The 23,646-nt window shown below is 34.0% G+C and overlaps 1 pseudogene; it reads left to right on the forward strand.

Annotated features, from left to right (window-relative positions):
• The window catches only part of LOC106459832, a 44,646-nt pseudogene that overhangs the window by 17,290 nt on the left and 3,710 nt on the right, over positions 1 to 23,646 (forward strand).

Raw genomic sequence — 23,646 nt, forward strand, 5'->3', positions numbered from 1 at the left:
TTACAATTAGTTTATGCTATTCTGTATGCGCTTGTCGAATGTGTGTTTTTCTAGTAGACAAAGTATAAAGTAAGTAGTTTGAAAATTGCAATCTGTATCAACTATAAATATTCGTAAGTGAAATTTAACTTTCATTAGCAAACATCTTCTCTTTAAAACTGAAGCATAAACCAATTTATCATCTTCTTTTCAATTTTCGTACTGAAAAAAAAGGTATTTTGTTTTACCTGAAGGCTGTGTAATGGGCTGTTTGCGCTACGTCCACCGTGGAGGTCGAACGCCAAGTCCTAGGCTTATAAGCCCTCCAGCTTGACGCTGAGCTTTCGGGTTCAAAAAAACATTATCTCTATCACCGATTATAGTGTGTTTATCGAAATATATGTTACAGTATATTGTTAACTATATCTTACAACACGGTGGTTTATGCTTCGCACGTTTAGTGATATTATTACCATCTCCAAGGATCCATTTTTAATTGTTTGGTTGGTTTGTTATGAATTTTGCACAAAGCTACACGAGAGCTATCTGCGCTAATCGTCTCTAATTTAGCAGTGTAAGACTACAGAGAAGGCAGCTAGTCATTACCATCCACCGCCAATCCTTGGGCTACTCTTTTACCAACGAATAGTGGGATTGGCCGTCACATAATAACGCCCCCATGGCTGAAAGGGCGAATTTTTAATGGATTCTGAACTCTTAAGTCAATCCTTGTGAATGGTAATTATTGAATACTAAATGCAACCGAGGTGTACCAAATCGTCTATTAATGATTTATTTTCAAGCTGTTTCTCTTTCTTACAGTTTCTGTGTGTGTGTGTCGCAGATGTTGAAATCAATAAGAAAACTAATTTCACAAGCATTTCAACGCGAGCTAGGACTTAACTCTCAAAAAATAAAGAGATACACTGGAATAAGTTAGGAAAAGCTCATTGACCACTTTTATTATGTGACGAAAAACTAATAACAAGCGTGACTTAAATATAACAAAAAAAAACACACTCAACTATCTCGGTTGATAGAAACAATAACCAGTCTGAAATAATTATCAGACAATTAATAGTTTCGTAAGCTCAATCTATGCAATTAAATCATCCATTCGGTAAATTCTCTCATTAATCGTTTTTGTAGCGAATGTATAGAACATAGACTGTTGTCAGTTTGTCTATTTTTCATAATACGTAGTACAAGACCGACGTAAAACAGATTGTAAAAAACGTTAAAACCACGCTCATCACTGAAATAATCCTTACAATATGTAAACTGCTCGAGGTGGCGACAGATGGAATACCACGCCACAGATTATATCAGATCCTAACATTTCGCAGCCCTAAGAATAATGTTTTGTTTGAAGAGTACACAGGTTCGCCTCGGTAGGAAGAGGTTGCTATTAGGCCAGATATACACCACGTGACCACCACTGGGTCCGAGGTATGCCATTTCATTTGAAATACAATCCACAGCAGGTCGTCCACTAAAATGAAATACGGCAGTGTTTGGCAAGAATGTCGCCTCGTTCTTCTTCCTGTGAGACAGCGGCTTATTGAAAGCAAAAGCTGACAGTGCAGAGACTACAGCCATATTGACGACGATGCAAAAACTTTAGAAGTTTTCGTTATGCTGGGCGACGTCATGCTGGGTCCGTTACACATCTCATATTCTTCCTGAAACCATAAGGTCTTGACTTAATTGACAATTAAAGAATCCTTTACTAGAGGTTACGGGGACATAGAATATAAAAGTTCATGTTTTTTTAATGTATTTTACTGCTTCTATTTTTATGTAAAGCAAATAAAATGTTCAGTTGAGCCATTGCCCTATCGTAGCCCATGTTTTATTACATAATCTTCAGTAAAATAAAACTGATGATATTCTAATCATGGATCGAATCATTTATTTTCATGTTCTAACGTGTTGAATAACATTTGATATGAAAAATAAAATAAATGGACCTGATTTTGGTAGTTACACTATACTACAGAATATCCACGAAAGTTGTTAGCATGATTAAACATTGTATCTAAAGGTAACGTCCCCTGATGGGACGGTGGTAAGTCTAGTAAAATCCGAGGTTCGATTCCCCGCGGTGGACACAGCAAATATCCTCATGTGGCTTTGCTCTAAAGAACTAAACAAATTAAAGGTAAGATAAAGCACACTGAGACTAACATACTAAACTTTAATCCAATAAAAGGAGAGATTCTCTCAGCTAAAAAACTAACGCAGGTGTCTTAGATTGGGTATAACATGAACACGATCTTAATCAAACACATTAGTTGATGAATTTCATATATCAAGCATTGACAACATAAGATTGTGAATTTATTTATTTTTAATTTCGAGCAAAGATGAACTAGCCGCTCCTAATTTTGAAGTGATAAACTAGTCAACACCACCCTCCGCCAACGTTTGGACTACTCTAATCGAATAATAGGGTTTGACCGCCACTCTTATACTGCAACCAAGACTCAAAAGTGTAGAGCATAGATTGTGCATATGGATTTTTGGCAGTGACTGGGCGCGAACCATGAGACCTCAGATCCAAAGTCCAGCACATTAGCTGCTGGGCAGTTACAACAAAGAATGAGAAATCGAAGGCTGGAAATCATCAAGAAACTTGAGAAGAGTACGAGTACGAGATGCTTTTTAATATGTAATACATTTAGTTCAGCTGGAGAAAGGCACCACGATAGACGAAAATAGTGCACAACTTCAGGCCAGAAAAATGTATGTTTATTTTGAATTTTCAGTTAGGAGTTGTTGTTTATTTGGTTGTTTTTCCAGTTATGATAAAAAGGCTTGAAACCAAAATGCAGAGATTTTGAGTCTCAGTTTAGAAGTATCTTTCAGTTTAGTATTCACGTGTTCATTGATCCTTCTAGAAGAAACGTCGCTCTGTTCCTAAGTTTCGTTCCTTTTCACGCAATGCGATTCAATGTTCCCTTGACCGAAACGTCGATCTGTAGCACGTTGGCAAAATTATAATACGTGAAAAAAAAGATAGTTACTGTTGTGAATTTTTGTAAACGAACCGTCGGTCTCTACGGTGTCAGTTTTAAAAGTCTTTGTGGAATGTGATTTAACAGTTTTTCAGGCCTTGGAAACAAAGGTACTTCGGTTTTAAGCCTGTTTAGATATAGTGACTGTTTTTGTTGTTGTTGTTGCAGCTGTTTTGAAGAAACGTTGAGAATACAAGCTTGTTGTGTCTCACTAGTTGCAAACAACATTTCAGTTGACGTTCTTTGAGTTTTGTGTTGAACTTACAAATGGGTATGCCAGTTTCATATCACTGTTTAGTACATCTGTCTTCCCAACAAGCCATTTAAGAAATTCTGACATCTCCCACAAAATTCATAAGGCTGTTGCTCGTAAACATGGTAAAGATTGTTTATCTGTTTGTTTGTTTGTTTGTTTAACTTAGCTCATAACTACGCAAGAGCTAGCCATTCCTTAGTGGGATTATCTGACACATCACAACGCCCACACGATAGAAAGGGCGAGTATTTTCGGTGATAGGACTAAAATATATACTTGTGTGGCGCATCTGGGCTACATATTTTTTTTATTGGAGCGCAAAAGAAAAAGAATAAAACTTATAATAATTTAATTAAGAAAGATCTTAAGTATGGTAACAAGAAATGCACGTGATAGCTGTTGAATGTTTTTAAACACTCCTGACTTTAGTGATGAATATCCGAATATAATTCTTTAGCATTTGCTGCTAAAAATATATTTATACATGTAATTATTACAGTCGTTATGGCCAAAATGTTATATTTGGCTTGATAAATCAACGTCTGTCAATTCAATTGTGCTAAAATGTGAATAGTGTTAGTATTTTATAAACATATGGAGATACTTTCTTATTACTTTCTAACAAATTATCGCGTTTTTTTCAGAACGGACACTCCTTATTTCCGGCTCCATTTTTTCTTCTTCTACTTCTAACATGTTTATATCACCATATGTGATATAATACATACCATTCGAAGAAACGTGAGCCAATAAATAGAAAGTATAATTAATATATATAGGATTCTAATTATAAAAAACAAATCATCGGAATTTTAATAATTGAATGGTAATGATAGTACTAGGTAAATCAACATCAGTTGATAATATAAATAGCGTCTCAACAACTACTGTGTCTGTTGTATCCCAGCTGCCCTAATGAGCCCTGGTAATTGGCGAAAGGCCTCGTCGACAGTGGATACAGCAGATATAAATTTTTCCTTACTTTTCCTCATAAGTTCTTAGAATTACTAAAGTAGTCTTCTTACATCAACGCTGAGGTTGCATGACCGGCACCAGGAACAATAAGACGAGTTTGCCTGTTCGACAGTTCTTCTGAATGACGAGTAAAAGTTCATCCGCGAAAAAAATAATTTATAATTATAAATAACTGGTATTACAATTATTTATTATGCACATTCTAAGTTGTAACTGACTAATATAAATACATGAATATTCCATTTTACCAACATGATATATTTCACACCATAACAATAGCTCTTGCAATTTGATAATATTAATATCGCCTCAACCATTAATGTATCCCAGCAGGCCCGATGAACCCTGTTATTGGACGAAAATCTTCGTCGGTAGTGATTGACATATCTTTATACATAGCTCTTTATTTTCACTTAGAGTTATAGCTAGGATTTGTTTGTTGCTATTATATATGCCAAGCATGAGAAGTTTCAAATTGCATTAAGTTTTCATGGAAATGTGCCTGATAACGGTCAACCATAACCACTTGTCCATATAAGGTATCTTTTCTAAGAACAAGGATCTGGAAATAAAAATGATAAATGTTTCGGTTGAAAAAAATATTTTTGATAGACACTAAACCATTTATTTCTAAATTTATGGAATTCTTCACTTAATAACATATTCCTTCATCTTTATGACCAATAAGTCAGGCGCGGCCTAGTGGTTAGTGTGACGAAATGTGGACCCGAGGGTCCATCGTCGTATCCTGTTGCTGCAAAATCACGCAAAGTGGGTGCATTATATCTAAAACAATCAAACTTTGAAGAAGATTGTGGCAGTTTCTTAGTTTCTCAAATTTTGCAAAACTTGCAATAAGATGAATTACCTTTTTCTATTACAGACCTTTTAGTTACGAGACTTTAGCATAATAGTTTTAAACAATATGATTAACTAATGTTACTGAAGTGAAATATTATAAAATGTAATTGAAATCTAAAGATAATAATATTGTAAAAATTCTGTCTAAAAATTGACACAAAAGTATTATAGTATCAAATATAGGTTAGAAGCAAAAAACAAAAACGTTTATTTTTTTAGTTCTTTTAGCACAATGATATATAAAATCTTTATCAGAAATTTCAGCCAAATTGCACTGTGCCAAAAAAAAACGTCGTTTTTTTACTCTTAGTATAGTAGCACAATGTGCCTGAAAAGAAATGATAAAATATGGGTTATTTCAAATAAAACATGCTTGTTTAGGCACGAACCACATGCCAGGATTATCTTTGGTAACTTGCACATGCGTATTAGGTAGAACGCGTGGGACTTTTTTTGAGCCTACTGAGCAGGCTTTTGAAGAGTTTATTGATCAAGGTGAAGGGTTGGACATGTCTTCTTTGCTAGTTGTTTGGAATTTTTATTCTTCTAATATTAGTGATTTTTAACCTAGTCATCTTAGATCTAATTTTGTTGTTCACAGAAGCATCTGACCATTATGGGGCAGAATTCCAACTTTAGGAGATAAATTTTACTTACCACATCCCACTCCATCAGACCTCCTTTTGCAATAATCTATAATATTTTTATAATTATGTTCCAGAAGAATTAAGTACCTTCCTCCAATTGGCTGCAAAGGGTGAATGGCAGTTTTCAATATATAGTGTTGCGGGCTTGAACACCACTACCTTATCTATTTTTCATTTATTTCTTTGCCTATCTTAGGCTTGCGTATAGAAAGCGCATCCCTACTGCTGTGTGGTTCTTAGTCTGTGGACACCTCTTCTGCTACCGTACATTTTAACTTCCCTACAAGTTCGTTGGTACCCTAGTTTTATTCGCTCGTCTTTTGGACTAACTGTCTGAGTACTTGTACTAGAATATCATCAAAGGTGAGGAGATACTGTTTTTTTTACGTTGTTTGTCCTGTGTCCGTTGTTAATCAGCTTTAAAGATAGTTTTGCCGAAGTAAGAAATTATTACATTAATGTGTATATATCAATCAAATATAGATACCATTGTGCAAAACCATCAAATAATTAGAACACAAATATTGACTCATATCGTTGAGGATTTTTACTTGATACACGAGCTCACATCCCTCATTCGTGAAAAACAACGACCAGTTCTAATGCATGATGGTGTAAAGTAGTGTATAGATTTATATGATAAAACATAAACATCTTTTATATGCAGACAATAATGTTAAAAACACATATTTAACGATCAACACTCCAGTTCAGGTGACTTTAATATGTTTGGCTAATATAGTAACACACATATAACAAAAAGAATTTTGTGCACGTAGGGTAAACATTTATATATATACGGTTTTATATGCCAATTCATTACGAGCACGTTACTGAGCTGCTGTGTATGGTGTTCTAGTGTTTTCTTTACATTATTGCTAACTTCATCTTCATAGAAATATGACACATATTAAGATCTAAGGGAGCACGTCCTAAACATTCACGAGACACGAGACGTCGAGCGTGTCCAGTAGCTCGTGCATTAAAATGCAAATGACGTTCTGGTCTATTCGCATTCAGAGTCGCAGAACTGTCTTATTCAGAGACTTGATGAGATGCTGTACTGAACTCAGAGAAAAACATGCGAAGAGTATAGTCGGCACTATCATATTTCATCGCACCATATGAAAAGCTCTCCCCTGAAAGCCAGCGATAAAAGGGGACAGTTTTCAAAAGATGTTCGTAAATGGATGCAATTTGTGAATCATGGGAATTGGAAAACAATTTGAAATTCATATCCAAAGGCTAGCATCATTTGTCCGTCGCTCGCGAGAGATTCCGGCTTCCGGAGTGAGGACATGAAACAACATGGTGACAAATGGGAGGAGAGGCGCTTCCGCTGTATGGCGTATTGACATTATCTATTCACCAGTCGTCGGTAATGCTTCCTTACATTTATAACGGTAACCTTTAATCAAATTATTGCAGGGTTTTGTTACATATTTTATGAGTGTACACAACGATTCCCCACCGACACTTAATCAAGGTTATGGATGGGTGAGATGGTCCACTGGCTATCAGTGATAAGAAGAAGATAGAGCCCCGTGGCAAGACCAAAAAATAAAGTATAAGTATATATATATATATATATGTAGATGTAGATATACTTACGAGATTACGGTATATATACGCATGAGGATGAGTGAAAGTCAAATGGGGAGAGGAAACTTCTTGCAATCTACACGATCACTGATATACTCGATTCGCTAAAGAAAAGTTTTAATTTTAAAAATAATTGTTTTGTTTTTTGATTGTTTTTAATTACGCACAAAGATACTCAAGGGCTATCTGTGCTCTGCCCACCACGGGTATCGAAACCCGGATTCTAGCGTTGTAAGTCCGCAGACATACCGCTGTGCCACTGGGGGGGGGTAAAAATAAAGACCGACAGTAAGAAATTGACAATTTTAAATAAAGTAAATTACCTTAAAATATTCACAAGTATTAACGGCTAAATATGAGCATTTTAGAATTTTTATTTTGTTTATAAGAGTGGCTGTAAGTTTACAGAGTGCAAAAACCATAAAAATAAGTGTTTACGAACTTACCACTTCGAATTCGATTTTAAACTTAGAATTTGAAATTAGACAATGGATTCGATATTACGCCACGAGATGTTTTTAAATCAAATATTTTGTATAAACCTACGATCGGTACCTTGTCATGGTTAGTGGTCTGTATGGTCTAATTACCAATTAGTTTACACCCTACTTGTCGGCTTCAAATCTGTTCCTGTCCTCAAACGAAATCTGATAAAAGTTCGGAATTCGATCCTGGGTCTTCTTGCTAGAGAGGCTGATATGCTATCCACTAGTTTTGTCTTGAGTCAACAAACTATCATCACGTGATATGATATCCACTAGTTTTGTCTTGAGTCAACAAACTATCATCACGAATTCAAGATGGATGTGTATATGTTTGTGTAACTTCTCGGTTGGTTGAATGTGTTACCGATTATCTAGTTGCGGAAGGTTTTATATGGTAATCCTGTTACTATATTTTAATATTATTCCAATTTTTTACATGATCTTTTTCTCCTCTAACATGGTGGGTTATTCCAGATATATCGGTATTCCATAGTCTTATATGTCCATTGTTCTCTTGAATCCACAGGGGATACTGTACATTATGTTCACTCTCTAGCGGATCTTTAGGTGGTTTAGTGTGCGCTAACTGCGACCGTGTGGTGTTATTAGGCTTACTATTTGGTTACTAGAACCTTACTATAGCCTCCTGTTAAACCTATTTATGACTTGGTAGTAAACTCTCAGGCTTTTTCTGTACAACCAAACCGTGTAGGTTAAAGATATGGGAAATATATTAATATCTACACCCCCACTTTCTGTTTTAGATGCAGAGCATTATCCATTTTATCCGATCTTTAACACTATATCTAAATAATAAAGTTATTACTCAATTCCAACAACTATCAAGACCCAGAAAGAGTTGCAAATTCCATATAGTTAGCAATCAGTTACAACTGAAATCTATACCCAATTATTTAATATTACATGTTTTGTTTACAGTTTATGTCCTAAGTTAAATAAACCTAAACTAGTTGGTTGGTTGTTTTGAAATTAAGCACAAAGCTACACAAAGGGCTATCTGTGCTCTGACTATCACGGGTATCGAAACCCGGTTCTTAGCGTTGTAAGTCCGCAGACATACAGCTCTCCCACTGGGGGCCGACCTAAATTAAAAACAGACTTTTAACCTCAAGCTTCGGATGACCTTCAGTCGCTACGAATAATTACAGATTTATGCACAGCAGAAGTGACCCAATGTTCCACATATTCAAACAAAACTCTTTCAGGTTTGAAAATTCCTGTCTTGTGACACCAGGTTTTTATTTTGTCACACATTTTTATCAGATACTTTATACAATAAGTTTGCTTGTTATGATATTCCACACTGATTTGTTCAAATCACTTTGACAATTTAGTTTAGCCAAAGAAAAAATTGTTGAACGTACTTGTACAAAACAAACAAATCTAAAAAAGCCGAAACGACGTGAACCAAAAATCAACATATGTCACAAGTTTGTGTATATACCACCATGTGTACTTCATTTTTATAGGCAAATAACATGCTTTATAGTAAACATTTAGAACATTTATACACATATTTCTTTAGAGTAAGTTGTTAAGTTCAAATAAAGCTGTTTAGTGTTTTCTACTGAGCCATATAAAATGTTTTAAATCGCACATTTCAATTACCGTTGGGTGATATGTTTTAAATAACATAGATTTTTACATAAAAATTACCGTAGGGTGATATGTTTTAAATAACATAGATTTTTACATAAAAATTACCGTAGGGTGATATGTTTTAAATAACATAGATTTTTACATAAAAAATTACCATAGGGTGATATGTTTTAAATAACATAGATTTTTACATAAAAATTACCGTTGGATGATATGTTTTAAATAACAGGTTTACATAAAGATAAAGATTTCGTAAAGCACAGGTTTTCACATCTAAAATATAGTGTAAGAATTGCCTCAAGACGAAATTCTCTACATTTGAAAGACGTTTGCCATATTCTAAATTGTAAGTCTCTGAGTGGAAAATTTCATTATTTGATATCCTAATGCAAGATTTGCTATGTGTAAAACGTGGTCATTTTTTCGAAGCATGAATCATTGCATCTAAAATGCTCCCACTATATTATTTACAAGTATGTCGTCGCTACATCTAATATATCGCCACTATAATATTTACAAGTATTAAGCCTATTTCATCTATATTTTAGTACCTATATCTAAAATATGATCATTATATTATCTTTTTATTGTTCAAGAAACTGAAGTTTTATCGATTACCTCACATGATTATCAATCAATGATTACATGTTTTCTTCTTACTTCATTTACTAGAAATCACACTATGTTTTAAATCACAAGTCGAGAAAGCTCAAACCTAATAGCTTCAAACGTTTATGTGTACGTAGTTAGAATATTGTTTCCAAGAGTTATCATGCTGTGGTTATTTCGTAATGGTCCAAAATAATTTTTCTATTCATCATCTGGATCTCCCTTCTTCAATTAACATGAAATGTCTCATAGTTTGAGCTGCTTCCAAAAATTTATAATATATTATTTACTACGGTTCATTGAGTTAACTCAAAGCAAACAGCTCATAACAGGACATTACCAGACTTTCACAAAAACTAAAAACACGTGAAACAACAACTCGCGCAACTATATCATTTGATTGAATAAAGCCTTTCGATTCTAGTTATAAAAAAACATAGTTGTAGAACAAATCAGTGAAAAAATCAACAACAAAAAATGTAATATTAAGTAGAAAAAATAATACACTTGATAAATCTAAAAAGATGATACGCTTAAAATTATTGAGTCAACGCCAATATGATGGTTTGAGCTTCATATTACGTCATCAAAACTTCCAATCATTATAAATTAATTGAAAATTACAAATAAATTTAATGGTAATGATACAAATATCAAGTGTCACTGAACTTGCTTCGTACCGTTAGTCTGTGATGTTTGACTAACTCCTTTCTTAAGTATATAAAGGGTTGAACCTGGATGTTGATTTATATTTAGTTGGAGGTACTTTACTTAAAATTCTTCTTTGATTTTGTACAAACCAGTATTATTTCCTGAGTTCAAAGTACTGACATTATTGCTAATAAAACCTCCCAAGTTTTAGATTATGTTGAAATTTTTCACATATACGGGAATATTCAAAAACATGTGATGTATTGGGTCTGCCTTCTTGAAGTGTGGTGGTTATGTTTCTTGCTGTTTCGCCAGTATGAACATCACTGCAATGTACGTATTTAATCTGATAAATTACGCTACTAATATCTTGTGATCGTATTTTAAAAATCTGCTTAGATTACGGCATGGGATGAAACAAAAGACCTGGAAAAAAAAGTAGCAGAGAGCAAACAACTGAGTCTTATAATCAGTTTTCGGATTTATTTAGAGTGAGGAATTATTCAAATTATTCGGAATATTTCCGCAGGGGTAATTGATTATACTACTAGGACTCTCTAATAAATATTATTGTTTTCTTTTAATTCTGTACTTTTGTCTGTGTTACAGAGTGACTTTGCGTTGTGATAAAGAGTTTTAATAATACCAAGTTTTGACTTCTTTCGTGGACGGATGAGCAAGAAACATACCGATCCATATGTGTGCTTTTCTTAAATATTGATGAAAATTTATGTCTTTGTTCTTGTTTTGTTTTTTTAATTTCGCGTCAAACTACTCGAGTGTTAGACTAGAGGGATGGCAGCTAGTCAACACCACCTACCGCCAACTCTTCGGTTACTCTTTTAACAACGAATAGTGGGTTTGACCGTCACATTATAATATCCCCACAGCTGAAAGGGTGAGCATGTTTGATGAGAGGATTCGAATTCGCGACCTGCAGATTACGCGTCAGAGCGTCATAGCCACCAGGCCATTCCAGACCTAAACAAAAGTTTAAATATGAAAAAAGAAGCATTTTCTTCAACTTCTTTAGTGAACTCATTTGAAGACAAAATTCAGTTTTATAACAGGTTGTATCTATACTGGGTCAGAAGAACCTAAAAATGTGTCGTCAATGTAGCGAAGCCAAAATAACAAGTGTGTAAAGCTGTTGATAGCGTCTTCTGTTCCATCCTTGTCAGGGCATATATTTGTCAGAGCTAACACAATGGGGTTCCCCCGTACTAAGTCCATCAATTCGATTATCGTTTCTGCCTCAATGTTGAGAACTAGTAAAAGTAGTTGAGTACATTAATAATGTGGACGGTGTTTCACATGAAGATAAGTTATGTGGACGTTATTATTGTGTAAGACTTCTAAAAGAATATTACGGGATTCTTGGACTGGTTCCTTAGTGAACAAGGAAACCACATTAAAAGTAATATTACAAACTATATGATTAAACTCTAAACAAAATCATGTGAGTTCTTTAGAAATGAAAAGCTGCTAGAGGTGTAAGGAGTAAAAAGTCAATCTAGCTATTGGGGCATATTATAGCTAAATCTATCAAAGGCTCATGAGATGGGAAGTAAGGAGTAAAAAAGTCAATCTAGCTATTGGGGCATATTATAGCTAAATCTATCAAAGGCTCATGAGATGGGAAGTAAGGAGTAAAAAGTCAATCTAGCTATTGGGGCATATTATAGCTAAATCTATCAAAGGCTCATGAGATGGGAAGTAAGGAGTAAAAAGTCAATCTAGTTATTGGGGCATATTATAGCTAAATCTATCAAAGGCTCATGAGATGGGAAATAACGGACAGTTATCTTTATGAATTTTAGGGATCCAACTTTATGCTTTATGCCCCTAGACTATCTCTTGTTTAGATGTCTGACATAAAAATATCCTACTTTTTTTGGGGGGGGGTAGATGGTTTACAAAGAAACTTTTCGCATATGCATTTTCTTTGTCCGTCGTGTAGACAACTAACATAGAAAATATTCGTATACACATCTTCGTATCTGTTGTATATATAACCGACATAGGAAGTGTCTTCATTCCCTTATCTGTCTGTTGTGTAGACAGCTAACATAGAAAATATTTGTATACACATCTTCGTATCTGTTGTATAGATAACCGACATAGGAAGTGTCTTCATTCCCTTATCTGTCTGTTGTGTAAACAGCTAACATATGAAATATTCGTATACACATCTTCGTATCTGTTGTATAGATAACTGACATAGGAAGTGTCTTCATTCCCTTATCTGTCTGTTGTGTAGACAGCTAACATAGAAAATATTTGTATACACATCTTCGTATCTGTTGTATAGATAACCGACATAAGAAGTGTCTTCATTCCCTTATCTGTCTGTTGTGTAGACAGCTAACATAGAAAATATTCGTATATACGTCTTCGTATCTGTTGTATAGATAACCGACATAGGAAGTGTCTTCATTCCCTTATCTGTCTGTTGTGTAGACAGCTAACATAGAAAATATTCGTATACACATCTTCGTATCTGTTGTATAGATAACCGACATAGGAAGTGTCTTCATTCCCTTACCTGTCTGTTGTATAGATAGATGATTGAAATGAAAGATGTTCGTATATACCCCCCTTCTTGTTTGCTGCATACATATCTGATATAGGAAATGTCCTTATTTCCCCTTCATTGTCTATTGTGTAGACAGCTGACATAGAAAATATCCTTACTTCCCCTTCATTGTCTATTGTGTAGACAGCTGACATAGAAAATGTGTACATACCCCTTCACTGTCTGTTATGTTGAAGGATAACATGTAAAATATTCGTATACCCCCTCACTGTCTGTTATGTAGAAGGATAACATGTAAAATATTCGTATACCCCCTTACTGTCTGTTATGTAGAAGGATAACATAAAATATTCGTATACCCCTTCACTGTCTGTTGTGTAAATTGCTGGCATAGATAATATTGGAGACTAGTTATATAAGCACCTATATTATAGTAAACTTAACATGTATTCTTAAAGACGTACATTGATCATGAATATATGTTTCAATATATACAGATGATAGCAGAAATTGTTAAAGAAAATAACATTTATCGTGAATATAAGCATTTGGTTTTCTGGATCAAATATGATTTATTGGAAACAAATACTTATTTCGGATGTAACTACAACAGGTGTTTCATATAAATACATGACATACATTCATAATACTAATAAATCACGAAGGGTAGGAAATGAATCAATCACAAAACAAGAAACCTGATGACCTGAATGACACAGATTCTCCTTCTTCACCCCATCCGAAAACACTCAGATTATCTATGTTCTTGTCTTGAAACTTAGACAAAGATCAGGCACACTATTTTTTCTTATTTAAAAGGCATACTTATCGATTAGCAGTATAAGCAAAGTTACGAAAGTATGTTCTTACATTTACTCCAAATACAAATTTACTTATGTTACAAACTTACGAAGAAATATCAAGAATCTACACAAAACTTAAGCGCTCTTCTTCCAAACACCCCAAAATCGACAATGTGAAGAAAAAAATACATTTCGTTTTTACATTGATCCGTCATAAAAGAATCTTTCCAGAAAGAACTTCCTCGTGAAATTGTTTTACACTAACACATATTTTTCATTGTGCTAAAAAAAAAAGAAATACTTAAGGATCTCTGAAGTTGATAATTTAGACATCTCTGGAGATAATAATTTAGACATCTCGACAGCACCGCTATTCTAAACGAGAACTCACACATTGCTATTAACGAAAATGATCTATATCACGTAAATATCACATATATATATATAAAAGAAGAGGCTGAGTTATGAAATGAGTGACCATTATCCTCTTCCATACCAATCTGGTGAAGTTGGATATTGTGATTGGAGAAAATTCTATAGTGATGGCGCCTTGAGTACCTAATTTCTGTGAAAGCAACATCGGGAGCGGGGACTACCCAAGAAGACAGAAAACTGAGCACACAATAGCTTTTTGATAAAGCGATCGTGGAGTCTGGACGTCCTTCTCTATTATTAATCACGGCGTGGATCTAGGTTCGTCCGTTATTATAGCGCCAAATCGTAATGTGATGAAAGTGCACTAACACTAAAGAGCCGGTTTCACTCGCACTTCTCTGCGGTCTGTCTCGGGTTTTGTGGGCCTCTGATGTTGTCAGTCTGCTCCCGTTTGATCTTTTTTTGGACAGACTGATGAATTTCAACAGCTCCAAGGATAAGACAATCTCGTCGGAAAGAGCTGCCTGTGTGCTCTGTTGAAGCGTTCAATATTTTCTGTCTGGTTTTGTGTTTGTAGAGAAGATTGTTCGATGATGAATGGAGTTTGTTCGTTTTCAATAGAATACATTTCGTGTAATTGAAAATCTTTTCTTGTTGTATTATCGTCTACAGAGCTATATTTGACTGCTTTGGTAAATCTACAAAATGTTTTTCCTGAACATTTTCTAGAAAAATGGTTAGAAAACATACATATATATATTATGCCTTAACAGAATTAAGAAGAAATTTTGTGTTACGATGTTTGTTGTTAAGTACAAAGCTGCTTATCGGACTAGCTGTAATGTGGCTACCACAGAAATTGAGTCCCGAATCTTAACAATGTGCACACTCAGCGTTAGTTCTTAACTATAGGGGTGGATGGGGTGTTACGATACAGTATACTGAAAAAAGGCTCATGCTATAACTGATTCACTATATAAAAACAAGTATCATTATAGAACACTTAAAATATATTACATCGTCAATAACAGATGTATCAAATGTGAAGAATGAAAAAAGGTTCATAGATACGATGGTGACACTTCTTAAACAAGCTATTGTTAAACCCACTTCCAAGAAAACATGAAATGTAACGTCAAATTGCGATTTAATAAAATAAAATAAATTATCTAACAATTTCAGAGAAGGTCAAACCCAATGTTGTATACTGGTTTATTTTCTCTAATTTTTAATTTACTTCGATGATAATAAAAAACACATGGAACATGAACCACCAGTTGTGTTGATAACGTAAATCTGCGTACTACGTCTAGAATATTTGCCTTTGTCTGCGTAACCCTGATGCACATATTTTATTCCGATGGAATTCGTGAAAGTTATGTCTTTTCTTTTCAAAACATGTCGCGAAAACGAAGGAAGTTCCGAAATAAAATAGTGCGATCTATAAATTCTTTCATTCTTCAAAAAACGTAAAGAAATATAAGTAAAAGGCAGTTTCACGTGTAATGTTTCTTGTTTTCTAGTTTTTGAGAACACAGCTAATAAAATATGAAATATGTTTAGGCATATACCATAGAAACTAAAGCAGTCTAGCATTAAACTAAAGCAGAATCATTGGTTCTCTTTTTCTCTCACTTGTAGCGTATAGCGATTTTTATTGTATGATATTACTGGATATATGTCACAGCCAGACTGCTTTAGTTCCGCAGCATCGTCGGGTTTCCTGTTCTCTACATTGTAGTGTATAAAGATATTTATTCTATGATATTACTAGAGAAACTACAGCAGAATGGTACTGAACCAAAGCAGCATCGTCGGGTTTCCTTTTCTCTACATTGTAGTGTATAAAGATATTTATTTTATGATATTACTAGAGGAACTACAGTAGGCTGGTACTGAACTAAAGCAGCATCGTCGGGTTTCCTGTTCTCTCCATTTTAGTATTTAGCGATTTCTCTTGTATGGCACACTTTAAAGGAACTAAGGCAGTCTGACATTGAACTAAAGCACTGTCGTTGGGTTTCCTGTTCTCTTCACTATGGTGTATAGCTATTTCCCTTGTATTATGCATATCAGCAGAACTAAGGCAGCTAACATTGAACTAAAGCATTGTCGTTGGGTTTCCTGTTCTCTCCTTTGCAACGTATAGCGATCTCTATTGTATGACACATACTAAAGATCTAAGACAGTTGAACTATATATAGCATTTTCGTAGGGTTTCATGCGCTATCCATTGTAGTATGTAGCATTTTAATAATATAGCAGTTTTATAATAAACACCAAAAGCATTAAAGCAGTCTAACATTGAACTATAAAAGCAGCTTCCAGCTTCCTGTTCTCTCTTATGTGTACTGTTTTCTGCCTTACGTAAAATCACATGTAAAGAAGTATTGTATGTGAATTTCATATATACTTCTGAAATGTTTTCATTTTTCATCAAAGTCGTTATGAGCTTTTTGTTATCTTCATAAGTTGTTTCGTGTTTATTAAAATATAAAAGACGTGTGTTTGTAAATTTTTAAAGGCGTCTTACAAACTTTTGTTTTGTTGGCTAGTTTTATAAGCCTATTTAATTAAGTTCTAAAGTAGTATTGCTATGATCTATAGTAGTTACTAGGTAATAGTACTGACAATACTTTCTTTCTAAATGCTAGTAGGTAAAGATAGGTGTTCTTGTATTTGGATTAGACGCTATTTTAATATTTCTTAGATGCTGAATGTGTATTAGAATAAATTCAAGCGATCGAACGAAGCTAAATGAATTCATAAAAGGAGTTTTTCCATCTTAAAGTCATCTATATTTTTCTATTATTCTTTTTTGCAACTGTTTTTGCTTATGTGTGCTTAATATTTTGGAGAAACCTTTAAAATATCAATATTTGTTTCTTATTTTATATCTATTGCCATCAATGGGTAAATAAGAATAAGGAAATAACAAAAACGTATTCATTGATATATTTTATTCTCTGATTGATTCCAAACATCCAATGTCGCTTATGTGAAGTGAATGCTCATACATTTTGGTAAAACCTTATTGATACTAATTCGTTTTTGTAAGTAATGAATATACATTAGTATCATTTGAAAATACTTTCTTGAAATAGTGAAATAGCTGTTTCTTTGTCAAGACAAAAAAATAACTAACAGCTGTTTATATTTAAAAATAAATAAACACAAGAGCTTCCTAAAAAATAAATTTTCTGTCAAAAAAAAACCGTGGCTCAGCGGTAAATGTGAATGAAGTCTTATAACAATGAAAATTGGGTTTCGACATTCGCAGTGGGCAGCGCACAGATACCCCAATGGGTAGCTTTGCTTTAATCAACAGGTAAACAAATAAACTGTCAAAACAACAAATATCATAAAGATTTTGAATTAATAAACGAAAAATTGTATCTGATAATTTTTATTTGTAATGAAATCGTGTTTCTTTCAGATTTTAAGCCAGAAAATGGGAGAACCAATCCTGTCTGTCGTAACTCAGCAGCCCATTGCAACAGGAACTTTGATTGGTCCATTGCCCTTCAGAACAGGAGCTGTAGATCCCTTGGCACTATTGATATGGCGATGTCAAGATGTTAAACAAAGCGCATCTAAAAATGCTCTTAAGGTAACTAAAATAATGATATTTCACTTATCTCTTGTTATTAATATAGTCATTTCACTTCTTCTTTATACTGTAATACATTTTGACTTAAAATTTTATTTTTTAGGCTGTAGCTCAATCTATTTTATTCGTAAGCTCATACTTAATTAATAAAAATGTCCTAAAGTGAACCATTGCGGTACTTACCTAATTTAGATATCCTACCCTTACATCAGGCTAATGAGCTATTGTAATTGTCACTTAATTCTTTTTTTTTTTCCTGAAAAGCACTTGTAACGACTTGTTATGATGCAAACAATACAGTTACGAATTTTTATAATAAACAATTAGATAGTTTATTAAGTATTAAATAAACAAGTATTAAAATATTAATCAAGAAAGTTTGATGTTTCACTGTTGTTTTTGCGAGAGAAAGAAATTAACTGAGCATAAACAGTAATAAACTCAATCCAAAGATTGTCATTTATACTTAGTGAGCCAACTTCTCAAAATTATTTTGAAAAAAAAAGAAATCTTTAACCAATCTGTTCAAATCCAGTTCAGTTCTAAAGTTAACACTGAAGTTGTGTATACTGTAAGAAGGGTATCTGTAATAAAGCTTAACCCTAAAGGTTGTCAATATTTCCATTTTTAATGGTAATACACGTATTTTTTCTCCATGCAAGTAATTTCAACTAATTTCAAGTAAATTCATTTTGCCATGTCTATAGAGTGTTTTATTTTTTATACTAGTTTGATAAAACTTAATAACATGTACAGTAAAAACGTGTTTGTATTATATCGTATATTGCATTTAGTTTCCAGGAAATAAATAATATGCAATATCAACTTCTCTTGGTAAACAAATTGCTATTTATTGGCTGTACGATATTTCTTCTACTCGAAAAAGTTTGCCTTTTTAGCAGAAGCATCATACAATCCAATAATAATAAAAGTTTAACCAGAGAAGCTGAAGATTGTGTATGCTATTAACTGGTACTATGAGTGAATCAAATTTCGTAGTTTTAACAAAAATTGTTCAGGAAACACTATCTTTATCTGTGAGCTCATTTTCGCTTGAAAAAGATGAATCGCAATGTGATAACCCGTTGTTTATTTTCTAGCAAACTCCAGTAAAATATATATATAATAGTAATACTTTTAGCTCAAAACTAAATATTTTCGTTGTATATTAGTATTTAGGTGTGTGTTTTTTTTCAGTACTAGACAAAGAAATAAATTGTTCTTCGTTTGAAATACCTGAAAAATTTGAAAACAGACATGAAAACTTTTTTAAATTGAATTTAGAAATATGTGAACTATTTTATATGGGCCGGGCTTGACTTAGTGGTTAGCATGCCGAACTATGGATCCGAGGGTCCTGTTGTCGCAAAGGAAACAACGCGCTCCACACTTTGAGGCTGTAGGTATGTAATAGGTGTGACAATCAAATCATACTATTCGACTAAATTAGTATAAGAGCTGTCGGCGGATACTGTTGACAAGCTAGTTAATCAGTTCAAAATGAGCGACGGCTAGCGCAGACAACCCTTGTGTAGCTTTACGCTAATATTCGAAACTAACACACTAACTATTATATATATTAAACCCATTTTTAATAACTTTCAGTGAAAGAAGTATACCAACACGTATACATATGTTAGCTTGCGAAACAAGAGCCACTGTTGATGATAAAGAGCAAAAAAAAAAAGAGATATACCTTTCAAGAGATGGTCTTGATGTACTGCCTGAAGCTATGCATACTGTATGTTAGTATACTAAACTACTATTGAAAGATTGTAATCTGTTGATTTTATACCCTTCTACACTACGTGTTGTTCGTGTTTAACATCTCATCTACAAACATTAATGTTATGTCTTTCTTTGATGAGACTTGAGAGGAAGATCAACTTCACAGTCAAAATAAGAGACAGTGAATTCTGACAATCCACTCCGGGAATTCTTAGATGATTGTTGGATCCTGCCAGTAGACACATAAATAAATGCACAATACCAATTTAAGTGACTCCTGAGGCACTGGAGGGATGCTCACCCCAAGCAAAAATGTTTGACTTGTGGCAGAAACACTGAAAATATGACCAGTGTAGAATTATTTTAAAGAGAACTTTGTAAAATATTTATAAACGTCCAAGACAGTTCATCCAAACGTACCACTCATTTACACAAATTGAGCTTGAATACTCATATAACATCAAATTTTTATACAAAATCCTCTCCGTTCTTCTTACCCATGTCTCTTTCTCCGTAGACGTTGCTCGTAAGTTTATCTTCGTTTGTATGTTTTAGCGTGAAGCTACACAATAGGGCCATCTGCGATCTGGTCCACAAAAGGGAATCTAACCCCCTGATTTTAGCGTTGTATGTGTGTAAACTTACTGCTAATCCACTGGGGGGAGCTGATCTTTGCCATTGATATAGTAAATCTTGATTGTCCCTGAAAAATGTTCGAAACAAAGGTAAAATATTTACGTCTTCTTAGCTATTACACCTGCTTAGACTTAGATACTATTAAGTTTCAAGATGTTTATGGTTTCAGTATCGACAGTTGTCGTTGTATTTTTCTCAACACCCTTGACTGAAATAAAACATGCGAGCATACAATGTCGCTTTAGTCGAGTACTCCACTTTCACACAAATCTATTGTAAAACGATAAATACTTTTTATCAGTAGAACAGATAATCTAGTATATTCTTCTTTAGAAACTGTCTGTACGTTAGTAACATGAGAATACAAATTAATGCATTACAATAATTAAAACTCTGATTTAGGTGAATCCTCAAGATACTGTAGAAAACGGACAGATAGTTGACTGGATTTTGCATGTGCAACCAGCACGTGATATCGAAGAGCAGAATATAGAAGTTGTTGCTAGGAGTGGTCAGTTCTACTTTCGAGCTATGAAGAATATTGAGGAAGGAGACGAGCTCATAGCCTGGTTTGGTGACGACCTTGCCGAAATTCTACGTTTGCCGACTGTACCATCCACAGTTTTGGAAGGTAAGTTACCAAGGAAAGTGCTATTTAAATCACGGGTTATCCGACCCGTCTGTCCTATTCTTTAACACACAACGTCATATATGGATGTTTGTTTGTTTGTAATTAAGCACAAAGCAACAAATGGGCTATCTGTGCTCTGCCCACCACGGGTATCGAAACCCGGATTCTAGCGATGTAAGTCCGCAGACATACCGATGTGCCACTGAGGGCTCATATATGGAATATAGCACTTCTCAGTGTTAAGGTGACGCGTCTATTATTAAACACGTATAAAAACAAAATATTATCACATCGCATGTAGCCTCACTCTGTGGTATAATGCTACATACGTCAAACATATGTGACATTTTCCTTTATCATCACTTACCTGGTTCTTTATTATCAAAACATTTTAATACAAACCACATCACTTACATGGTTTTTCGTTATCAAAAGATTCTGATTCAAACCATATCACTTATTTTGTTCTATATCATCAAACATTCTGATACAAACCACGTTTCTTACCTGGTTCTTGGTAAGAAAACATTTTGAAATAAACCACATCACTTACCTGCTTCTTGGTAGTTAAAACATTCTGATACAAACCACGTCACTTACCTGCTTCTTGGTAGTTAAAACATTCTGATACAAACCACGTCACTTACCTGGTTCTTGGTAAGAAAACATTTTGATATAAGCCACATCACTTACCTTAATTTTCCTTGGATTCTTTCAAAGTTAAGATTCTTATTTCTTGCCTCCCTCCAGTGGCACAGCGATATGTCTGCGGACTTACAACGCTAGAACCCGGCTTTCGATACCCGTGGTGGGCAGAGCACAGATAGCCCATTGTGTAGCTTTGTGCTTAACTTCAAACAAACAAACAAATCTTATTTCTGATGCATTATAAAATCAGCAACCAACTAAAATTTATGATGTAATGAAACTACAAATCGGCTCTCATTTTACACAGTTATTGTTGCTATCTTATATCAATTCAGGGTGTAGCTTTGTATGTATATAGTATGTCCAGCTAACTCCTCCCACAGTTTTGGAGCTAACAGGACTAAACTTGGCAGGTAGACTCGGGTGGCCAGGGGGAGTACTTTTATCTACATTGCGCAGCGGAAATTTTATGTGTATGTGTGTGTTATCTTAGAGCAAAGCCACATCGAGCTATCTGCTGTGTCCACCGAGGGAAATCGAACCCCCTCATTTTAGCATTGTAAATCCGAAGACTTACCGCTGTCCCAACTATTATATGCTAGTTTAATTAACACATCTTCTCACTCTTGTCATTAGTATTGTTATCCAATTATAAATCTGCTATTAATTATTTACTATTATTACTGTTCTTGTATTACAAACTCCAAGTAATTATACCACAATTGTACTTATCCATTTAAAAATCTGTTATTAATTGTCATTATTTTTGTTATCTCTGTTTGCATTTAAAATAGCTAGGGTATAAATGCAAATAAAACCTATAGTCAAATGTAGTTAAAATGAGTTCCGAGTTTGGCTTTCGTTTTTACTAATTTCTTCAGAATATAAGACACGTGTGATTCGAACCTGAGACTGCTTAACAAACATATGCTGTAGCCGATTGGTAACCAGTCTATTAAATACTTGATCTCACAGTTTTTGTCCAGTTTTTTATTTATTCACATGTTTAGAAATCTTTTAACAGTATAATTTTTCCACCATGGTAGCAATGTGGGATTCAACACTACAGAGTAGTGTACCATTTAAACATTTCTAGGTTTGACTTTGCAGTCTTTTATCCCAAGTTAGCTTTAACTGTAGAAATTGCTTTTATACAACATTTTAATAAGGTGTGTTTGCTTGAAACTGTACAGTTTGACATTATTCTGAAATATAAAACTTGTTGTGCATTATTCGGGAGTTAATGAAAGTAAAACTATTTCACTTGAAATCCCCTCAAACCAAATCTGTGGACGAAACCTCTGTATTCTTGAATAAGAGTCTGGCTTATCAGTGATAGTGTTTTGAGATTCAGATATGGAAGAAATCATTCTACGAACAGTTTGTGTTCTCAAAATCAGACCAAGATATTTATTCCTAAACATTGTGGATTCAGGGTTCTAGAACAACAACAAAAACACAGCCTACTTCAAACGCCTGAGGCTATAGAATCCGAGTTTTCAATCTATAAATAATTTGGATTAGTGTGTTTATAGATTAGGATAGATAAACAAATCGTAGCTTACAAAGAAATTGATCATTGGTACTTCTACGATGATTGTGAGTGTTGCAAGATATCATTGGTTCTCTGATAAGTCGTATATAACCGAAATGTTTGCTGTCAGTCGTGTTAAATTATATTGGCTTATTTAGTTCTAAGTTTAATTAGTTCACAAAGAATTAAATATTAACAAGAAATTTATTTAATAGATCAAAAAATATATATATGTGTGTGTGTGTGTGTGTGCGTATAACCTATGAATAAAGTGAAACTAAATTTTCGCTAACAAATCAATAAAACTAATATTCGTCACAAAAAGTATGTAAACTACAAGTGTTTTCCCCATTTCTCTTAATTTGTTCATTTCGGATTCGAGATCAGAAATGTGTGAAAATAGCATATTCACCTATATAAGCTACCACCGAAGAGGTCTTTCG

Source organism: Limulus polyphemus, unplaced genomic scaffold, assembly GCF_000517525.1.
Source record: "Limulus polyphemus unplaced genomic scaffold, Limulus_polyphemus-2.1.2 Scaffold1, whole genome shotgun sequence".
NCBI lineage: Eukaryota > Metazoa > Arthropoda > Merostomata > Xiphosura > Limulidae > Limulus > Limulus polyphemus.